The sequence below is a fragment of the Heterocephalus glaber genome, unplaced genomic scaffold, assembly GCF_053883595.1.
Source record: "Heterocephalus glaber isolate CG9 unplaced genomic scaffold, H.glaber_assembly_v1.0 deba00001497, whole genome shotgun sequence".
NCBI classification, from domain to species: Eukaryota; Metazoa; Chordata; class Mammalia; order Rodentia; family Bathyergidae; genus Heterocephalus; species Heterocephalus glaber.
This window is the reverse complement of record NW_028258320.1, coordinates 16,977,129-16,986,693: the sequence shown is the minus strand read 5'-3', so window position 1 is coordinate 16,986,693 and position 9,565 is coordinate 16,977,129.

Genomic DNA, 9,565 nt, shown 5'->3' with positions numbered 1-9,565 from the left:
CCCCTTGCGTTCCACATGGAGGAAATGAGGCCTAGAGATGGTCAGGAGTTGGTGCCAGGCCCTGAGCCTCTCCTGATGGACAGGATTTCTGACTGCCAGGCCCTCCAAAGAGTCCAGCACAGAGGGAGAGCCAGGGCTGCTTGCTAGGGCTCTTGCTGGGCCCAAAAGCACTGAAAAAAAAAAGAAAGAAAAAGACACAGCAGGATCTTCTGGTAGCTGCCCTGGGCCAGCCTGGCACTAATACACGTTTTTCTTTCCCTCCAAGTGGGATGCTTTGGCTTCTCAGCCATCCTGTGTGAGTAAGGAAAACAAGACTCAGGTGCCAGGGAAGCCTGCAGCAAAAGGCCATCACACTGGTAAGGATACCCTGGGCCACTTGTCCCTCAGACCCTCAACTTCCTCAGCCTCAAATTGAGGTGGGATCAAGCCATCTCTGAAGTCAAGTTCTCACTATGATGTAAATGACTGATAGCAGAGCTATTCCTATAGCCAAGCTGGGACAGGGAGGAGGAGCGCCTGAAAGAGGGAACAGAATGCTAGAGGGTGATGCATGGACAGGGCTATGGTGTGGGCCAGAGAGGGGCCTGGGGAGCTGAACACCCAACCTGCCTCTGTGCCCCGCCAGGTTGCCTCCTCTCTCTTTTCCTCCTCCTCCTCCTCGGCCTCGCTGCCTCCCATCTTCCTGCTTTGCCACAGCTGATAATTCAGTCCTGCCTCAGTGTGGTGTGTCGCACGTAAAGTGCTGGCCCTCAGCCAGGCCTGCATTGGTGGTTTATTGATTTAATTAGCAGGGGCTGTACGCAGTGCCCTCCTTCTCAGTGGGAGACGTGCAGAGGCAGGGTGGGCATTTGCTGAGCATCTGGCTGGCATCAAAGATCTAAGCAGGCCACTGGCTTCAGGGGTGTATGATTTCTATTTAGGGATGTGTGATTCCTGTCACCTTTGTCCTTCTGTCCCTCTTGGATTCTAGCAGAAGAGCCATCCAAGGTGGTAGTGACAACTTAATCATAGCTTGGCACCTCTGCCATGAAGACAGAGCCTTGTGGAGATGGGTGGAGGGGCCCTGGGGCTGTCCCTGACCTTGTCCCTGTCCCCACCCTGGATCTCTGCTCAGCAGGGTCCCTCCTGGAGCTCCTCCAAGGCTCTTCATCTGCCCTCAGTGATGGAGCCCCAGTTCTGCACTTTTGTGCTCTCCAGATGCCCTCGAGGTGGGCAGGCTTGCTGCATCTGGAAGGAGGCTGGAGTGACTTTAGGTGACCTCCACACACTCCTCACCCACTCCCACATGGGCAGCACTGGCCTGTGGGGCAGAGGCTGGGGCTGCTGTCCTGTCCCAGCCCCAGGGGTTCTAGCCCGGGCTCTCCCTACTCTCGGAGCCTCTGCCTTCCTGGGCATGAGGGTGAGATCCTTTCAGGCCCTTCGTGCTGCATCTCAGGCGCTTCCCGCTACATGCCATCTTTCCTCTCACGACGTGAGAGGTGTGAACAGAGAAGCCGGGCCGAACGCCCCTCCCTTTCTTCTTACCTTGGCCACCTGCACCAGGGTGGGCAAAATTAGCTTGCTTGCTGGGCCCCCTTGCTGGGGACTAAGTGATCAGGTGGCAGGTGATGGCAGCCAGGACCCACCTGTGAGTCTTGTGAGAGCAGCGTTCGTCTCCTGAGTTCACAGCTGCTGCTGAACATCTGCTCCGTCTCCCACCTCAGCAGGGGCACACCTCGGCCCTCGGCCTCCCAAGCCCGTGGCCCCCTTCTGCATGCTCCCCGTGTCTCTCCTCTCCTCTCCTCTCCTCTCCCCTGCCCTGCCCTGGCCATTTTCACCTTTTCTGACTCTTTCGGTATCTCTGGTTCCACCTCTGGCTCCCAGCGTTGGCCGCCTGCCTCTGGACAGGGAGTCCGGGTGTGACGTGACCTTCACAGGGTCCGGTACTGACGGACCTGGGCACCACGCTCAGCTCACTAACCTTGGTTTGCTCATCCGTGAGACAGGGTGGAGAAGGCCTCCCCCGTGGGCTCCTCAAGAGGCCCTCAGAGGGGCTCAGCCAGGGGCCCAGCTGTTCCTGTGAAACCGGGGCAGGGGGCAGGGAGCTCACCTCCCCACCCAGGCTGCTCAGGGTGCTGGGCAGGGGCCGCAGGGGCGCCGCTGTGGAGGACCCTTGGGGTGGGGATGCTGCAGGGCCCGGGCACCCCACCTCGGCCCCTCCTCTGCCTCTCCCGCCCCTGCCCCTGCGGCCCTGCCTCCTGCAGCACGGCTGGCCACACTCGCACCTGGCGCCTGTGTCCCTCGGCGTTGGCACTCCTGCCCGCCCGGGAGGCTGCTGTGCCGTCCCTCTCAGCCCCTCCACTCCAGGCTCTACCGTCGCCTGGAGGAATTTGGGGCACAGTGCTCAGACCTGAAGTGCACAGCTTGGAAGGCTTTTCCATGCCTGGCCCCTGTGCAGAGAACCTGATGGATCAAGCTATGGAACAACTGCCGAGGCCCAGGAAATTCCCTTGTGCCTTTTGAGCCAATCACCTCTCCAGAGGGAACTATGACTCAGAAACAAACCCGGAGTTAGCGTCATCTCTCCTTGGGTTTCATACACATGGAACCACCGGGCACGCACTCATTCCTGTCTGCCTCTTTCCCTCAGCTTCATATAGGAGACCCATCCTTAGGGTTCACGTGTCTGTATGCTGTCCTTTTTCATTGCTGTGTAGTATTTCATCGACTAAAGGGGCCATTACTTATTTATCTACTGCACAGGAGATGGACGTTGGAGTTGCTTTCAGTTTCTGGCTATTATGAATAAAGCTTAAATGACCTTTTTTTTTTCTTTTTGTACCGGGGATCGAACTCGGGACCTTGTGCTTGTGAGGCAGGGGTGGAACCACTGAGCTAAATCCCTGGCCCTCAATGACCATTTTTGAACATGTTCTTTGGTAGTTATTGTTTTCTTTCCTCTTGGGTGAATACCTTCAAGTGGAATTGTTGGATCACTATGCAGGCATGTGCTTAGCTCTAATAAATATTAGCAAACAGTTTTCCAAGTAGCTGGGCTAATTAACACTCCCACCAGCGATGTATGAGTTCTGGTGGCTCCTCTTTCCTGGCAACACTTGATGTTATCATTCCTTTTCAATTAATGGTATCTCCTTGTGGTTTTCATTGGCATTTCCCTTATCACTGCTGTGTGGAGATCTTTCATCTACTGCTTAGACAGCTGGATATCAGTTTTTGTAGAGTGCCTATTCCAGTCAGGCTGGAGGTTGTGAACTTGGATCATCTGATGTTTTCCTTGGAGTTTCTTCTCTCTCCTTCTTTTTTACGTACCCTGGATTTGAGTGACTTACTGGATAGGTGCACCGGAAATGTGCTTTTCTAGTTTCGTCTCCAGCTGCCCGCCCCTCCTAAGGGCTCCCTGCCACTGCCAGGCAGCGCTCCTCTCCTCTCAGTTCACTGGGGCTTGTGTTTCAAGACCCACACCAAACTCCGCTTCCCGAGTCAGCCCTTCCTGCCCACTGCCATACGTAGGTACTCCCTGCATTTTGTACCCACTGGTGCTTATAGCCCGTGGGAGTGGATAAAACCATGCTGAGGGGCATCTTGGAGGCTTTGGTGTGCTCTCCTCTGTCACCTCCCCTTGATGCTGGACTCTGTCCCCCTCTCGTGGTGGGTTTTCAGTGGCAGGGACGTGAGGCATGGCCCAGTGTGCCTGGGGTGGTCTGAGCTTCCACCTGTTGATGCAGTGTGGATGCCCAGCAGGGAGGGGAGCTGGAGGTGGGGACCGAGCGATCCATCAGGAAGAGAGCATTCATTCAGTGCTGGGACATCTGGGTCTGGTCCTGACCAGCTCCTGGGCTGCTGTGTGCTCTCAGGTAAATCGCTCAGCTTCAGTGCCTCAGTTTCCTCTTCTGTAAAATAGGGAGAAAGGACCTTCCTTTGCCTACATCTCACGGGGCAGTTACAAGAGTGAAAGATGCCAGTGAGCAGGACATGTGTAAGGACAGAGAAGCTGTTCTTGTCCTCCTCAGGCCTTGGACTGTGAGGGGGGACACCAGGCGCATCTGCCCCATGCAGTACTGTCACTCGTAGGGGACAGAGGGGCCCTGGAGAGGGTGTTGGGTATGTGCAGATGGGGCACAGGCATGGCCCCGTGGGGAGCCTAGCTGAATATTAACACCAGCAAGATAGTAGCTAAATTACTTTTCTGAGTGTTCAAAATATTTCACAAGTAAACATTTTTCTTTACTGACGTCTACTTGACAAATAAAAATTGCATATGCAATTGTGTCTTTGGTTGTGCTATTGTGGCTGCTGTGAGGTGCTGAGTTGATTCACAACATTTGGCTTTCCTGGTCATCTTCACTTTGGGGAAGAGCCGGAAGTCACACAGGGCTGGGCCCGCTGACTGAGGATGCAACAATGGTTTTGTTTTTACCAGCCTGCCTTTCCGCTGGGTCGCAGCAGTATTCATTGTATTTTTAGCCCAGTGGTTTCGGCGCCTGCTATAGTTTTGATCATACTTTGTAAAGACACTCATGAAAGAGGACTTCCAGAACTGCTTCGGAAAGTGGCAGAAACAATGGAGTCAGTGTGCTGGAAGTGAGGGGGACCGTTCTGAGGGGGATGAACGGCAGTGCGTCTTTTACTGTAATACTTTAAAAAATTTAAATATGCACCATGTGTTTTGATCACCGCTTGTACACCCTGCCAAACGGTGACCACAATCAAGTTAATGAACATACCCATCACCTCCCATAGTCCTCATTCCTTTTTCTTCTGAGAACATTTAAGATACATTCTCTCATAGACCTTTAAGGACATTGTTATTAGCTGTAACTTGTTATTAGCTGTGGTCACCGTTCTGTACAACGCCTCTGTAGAGCTGACTTAATGTGCCTACCCTTTGACCTACATCTCAATTTAATTTTCAAACAGCACGGGCTGGGCTCCTCCGATGCTCTGGGTGCTTGTAGGAGCCCCTCCTGCTGCTCATTCAGACATGGTGGTGGAGGAACCTGGAGCCCGCGTGGGACACTGCTGCCTGCCCCTGTCTGCTTAGGACCTGGCTCCTTCCTTGGCTGGAGGATGCTCATCCCTGTGGGAACTGACTTTGCAGATGCCCTTGGGTGACAGCTGGCTGGGGACAAGTGTGTGAGGGTTGAGGGGCTGATTGAGCTCCTGACAGGCAGCTTGGCAGGCCTCGGGGGTCAGAGAGGGGTGCCCATGAGGTCGAGGCCATTGGTCTCTCCTTGCACAGATCGGCAGACTGAGACCCAGAGGCGCAAGGAACTCAGTCAGAGGTGTGTGGAGAGTCTGGGGCTGATCTCCCTCCTGACCTCATTTCCTACTTGCTTCATCCTTACCAGGGGCCAGGAAACTGGTCCCGTCTTCCCCTTCGGAGGCTGAAGCTGTCCCATGATCCTCCATGCTTGGCCGACCTCTGGTGCCCAAACCTGGAGGTCTGCGGCATCCCCAGGGCACCCCCGGATGGCAAGGGGGCAGCTCACTCTGCTGGGGGAGTCAGTTATGCACATCTCTGCCCAGCTCTGAGTTCAGGGATTCAGGCTGTAGCCTGAAGTCACCGGCAGGTGCCAGGAGCCAGAGCCTTTCCCTAGACACTGGATGAGGACACTTCCCAGCCCACTGCCGCCCTCCACCCTGGGCAGCATCACATCATGTTTTATCCAGGGGGCTCTGGTGAGTCTCCAATTGAAGGAGGGCTCCTTTGCTTTGAAAAGTCATCGTCTCTGACCAATATATTTATTTCAGTCAATCCTGGGTATATCAACGAAACCTAGCCATTATGGGCTAACCTGGACTGACTGTGTTTTGTCCTGACTTGGGGTTCTCGCTATGCTGGACTGGTAAGTATTCCACACTAACCCGAGCACCTGGGGATGCTGGTCTTGGGTGAACCTGGGCTCATGTGTGTGTTCTGTATTACGGATGAGTTCTAGGCCAACCTGGGCCAACCTACCTGTGTGTTCTGGGATAACTGGTGCATTGCGATGCCCTGGCCTGCACCTCCTAGGGACTTGTTCCAGGCTGACCTGCAGGACCTGGGGGGAGCCTCCCTGTACCTCTCTGGCAGACAGACAAGGAAGAGCTCCAACAGGCTGAGCTCTTCATGGTGGGAAAGAGGGCCTCAGATTTCCTTCTGATCCATAGGAACAACCAGAAGCTACCAAAGGCTGTACGGGAGGCCCAGCACCATCCCTCCCGGGGTTGTGGGCAGGAGGAGACACACACAGCTCCCGCTGGGTCAGCAAGGTGGGGCCCGTGGGCCATGCACCATGGGACCCTTGTGGGTTCAGAGGAGGCCAAAGGAGAGCTCCCGATCCTTCCTGATTCTGCCTCCAGAGGATGCGAGGATCTCACTGAAGCCCAGGCTCCACCCAGCCCCATTGGCCCTAGGAGGCCTCATGCTTTGGGGATGGAGGATCTTCTGTCCAGTCAGCAGCTGAGGCAGCTGAGGCTCAGAGAAGGGAAGAGCCAGGACAGAACCCTGGCGCCACCAGTTTGGATCCCAGGACTTTCTAAATTGTCACCTCCCAAGTGTCCTCTCTTGGCTCTGTCCATTCTCCCTAGCCTTCCTGGGGGCACCAAGGCAAGAACTGTGCACCCCCAGGGCTCTGTCCCTGGTGGACTCCTCTGTCCTCCCTGGGGGCCTGGTCTTCCAGGTCTGCTGGGCCTGCTGGGCTGGGTCAGTTGCAGGGATGATGGTGTCATTTCCTATCCCACTGCAGAGGCCAAGGGTGACCTCACAGCGCTGCCCATGCCCGGAGCTAGGGACATTCCTCAGCAGTCTTCCACAGCCAGCTTCATTGTCCTCTCCTACCTCTCCCCTCCACCCAAATGCCAAACTCTATCCATTCTGTTTGTTCTCCATCACCCGGGGCCAGGCAGACAAGGCCGCTGTTGTCTAACTGACCACGGCTGAGCCCTCTCAAGACTCAGTTCCCCCTCCTTCTGCCAGGAGGACCCCCAGGGACCTGGGGGTCAGCCTGGGAATGCTCAGGGACTCCAACCCCCAGAAGCTGTTCCCTGGGCACTTGTGGCAGACCCAGATCACTCCCTGGAGGTGCACAGTGGCCCATGTAATAGGCTGGCTCCAGGCCAGCCAGGCCAGCAGGACGGCGGAGGCCCTTGGATGCACGCCCTGCCCCTGGGAGGCCAGCCCATTAAGCCAGGTCAATGACCCTTCTGCACTTCCGGGGCCGCCTCGGGTCTCCACCCCTGAAGCCTAGGCGGGAAGACCCTCGGAGCCCCCAGTGTACTGCAGAGCTTCAGGGTTTCCCCACTATGGAATCTGTTTATGGCGACTTTATCCAGCTCCGGTCCCCCTCCCCTGCCCAGAATTAGGGGTGGGTGGGCAAGCTTGGCCTGAAGGAGGGGCCCTAGCACCCCTACCCCACCTGCTCCCTTCCCCAGCAGAGCTCGTCCTTCCAAAGCACCAGGCGACTCTCGGGAAGATGCAATTGCCGTCAGCGGCCCCCAAGGCTGGACGATCTGACCTGCTGACCCCTGGCCTCGGCTCACCGCACCCCTCCTGTCTGGGCCCTCTTCTCCCACTTGGGCTTCCTACTACGATGCCCTCTCTGAATCTTTCTCTCTCCCCCTCCTCTTGTGCAGGCAGTGCAGTCACCTTTGAGAGCTTACACTGCCTGTTCCCTCCTTGGGGAACCTGTGTGTCCCCCAACCCCGGGGCTCGAGCTGCTGCAGCTCCTTTGTAGCTGGATCTCCATTCACGTGCAGTAATGAATTGAGGCATCGCTGTCTGATGTCAACCTTCCATAACCCTGTCCTGCCCTGTGGGGGCGCTGTGGCAGCAGGAGCCCTGCCCGTCCTGGAGTGAATGAATGGTTAGAAAGACTGACAGGCCAGGGTAAAAACAGGGAGGACAGCCTGGAGGCCTGGGGTTTGGCCGGGGTGCGTGAGGGTGCGAACGGAAGCTCCGCTTGTCCGTGGGCAGGTGCCCCGGGTGGTGAATGAATGGGTGGCCGCAGGTGACCAGGGCACGCTGGGGACGGTGGTGAGAGGTGGTCACGCTCCAGGGTTGTGTGGAAGACAAAGCCAGCAAGCCTCACAGCCGGCAGATTAGCTGTAAGAAAACAAGTCAGAGTTGTGGCTTGAACACCTGGAGATACTGTCTTTTGTCCAGCGAGGTGAAAATCCTGACTCTATAGAACAAGAGGGTTTTATTGGGGGCGCTGACCTGGGAGCCACACCTGGTGTTCTGACTCTTGCCACTAGGTGGCAGTCGGAGCCTGGCTGCCCTGCCCACAGCCCTGGGACCCAGCCAGGAGAACTTTCCTGTGCATGTGGGGACCAGGCTCAGGGCTGCGCGACGCCAGCACACAGTTTCTGTGTGGAATCTTCTCTCCTTACCCTTCCACCTGCTTGCATACACTCGGATCCAGGGGCTTCAGGGCCCTTAAGGGTGAACCATCATCCACACTGCAGGCTTCTCTCTGGCGCACCTCTGTGTATGAGGCACAGGGACACCAGGCATGGAGTTGCCAGGTGCAGCAAATAAGAGTAGCACTGGGGATACAATTTTACTAAAATTATTCATCATTAACCCGAAATTCACATTTATCCAGCAACCCTGTCCCTGGGACAATGGTCCCCATGGGGGACAAGGCCAGTCAATCAGACCCCTGCACAGAGCATGGGCCCCAGCCCGGGCTCTCAGGGCTTCAGCTCACAGGCACCTTCTCTGGATGCCTGTCCAGCTGTCTGTCCATCTACCCTCCCTCAGGACAGGCTAGGCGCTGAGGGTGCAGAGATCATGCCTTTGTCCTCACCTTCTCCCGGGCCCAGCCCACCCCACCCCCTCAGGAGCCTCTTCAGAGTCTGGTGGCACCACCCACCGGAACTTGCAGCTCCTGCCTGCTTGGGAGCAGTGTCCAGCATCTGTGTCCCACAGGGCACTCTGGCCACACTTTACTTACCTCTCCTGCTGGACCACAGGTGCCCAGAGGGCTAGGCTGGCTCTGAGTCCCCCAGGGCAGTGGCGGTAGGCCTCACTAGGGAGCAGGAAGGCCAGGAGGGGAGTCAAAGGCTTAGCTGGGGAGGCTGGTGCTGTGGGCAGTGTTTGGAGAGTGGGCTGAGGACCCGGAAGTCCAGCTCTGGGACACTTACTGGAGCCCAGGTAGCCTCACCCATCTCTGGATCCCAGAGACGGGCAGTGAACAATTCAAGGTGCACAGCATCTGAGCTTGCTCCTGGACAACCTCTAAGCTCTGAGCTGTCTCTGGCGCCTGTGTTTCACAAGGTCCTGTCCCAAGCAGGCCCTAACTAGGCCTATGAAGGAGTCTTGGGTCCCGAGGGTAGGGCGCATCCACGCTCTGCTAGGGAGAAGATTCATGAGGCAGGTGAGTTAGTTTAAAGGGACCTGCAGTCTTTTTATCACCTCAATGGCCACAATGGATTTTGTTTCAGGGAGTGTCTGTAAGACTTTAATTAAATCAGGAACTTGGGCCCAGCCAGGAGGCTGGCTGCTTATCAGCTTCTTAAGGCTGTGATTCATTACCCAGGATTATTTTTTTCATCCCTGAAATAATAATCTTTAAAGGCCTTC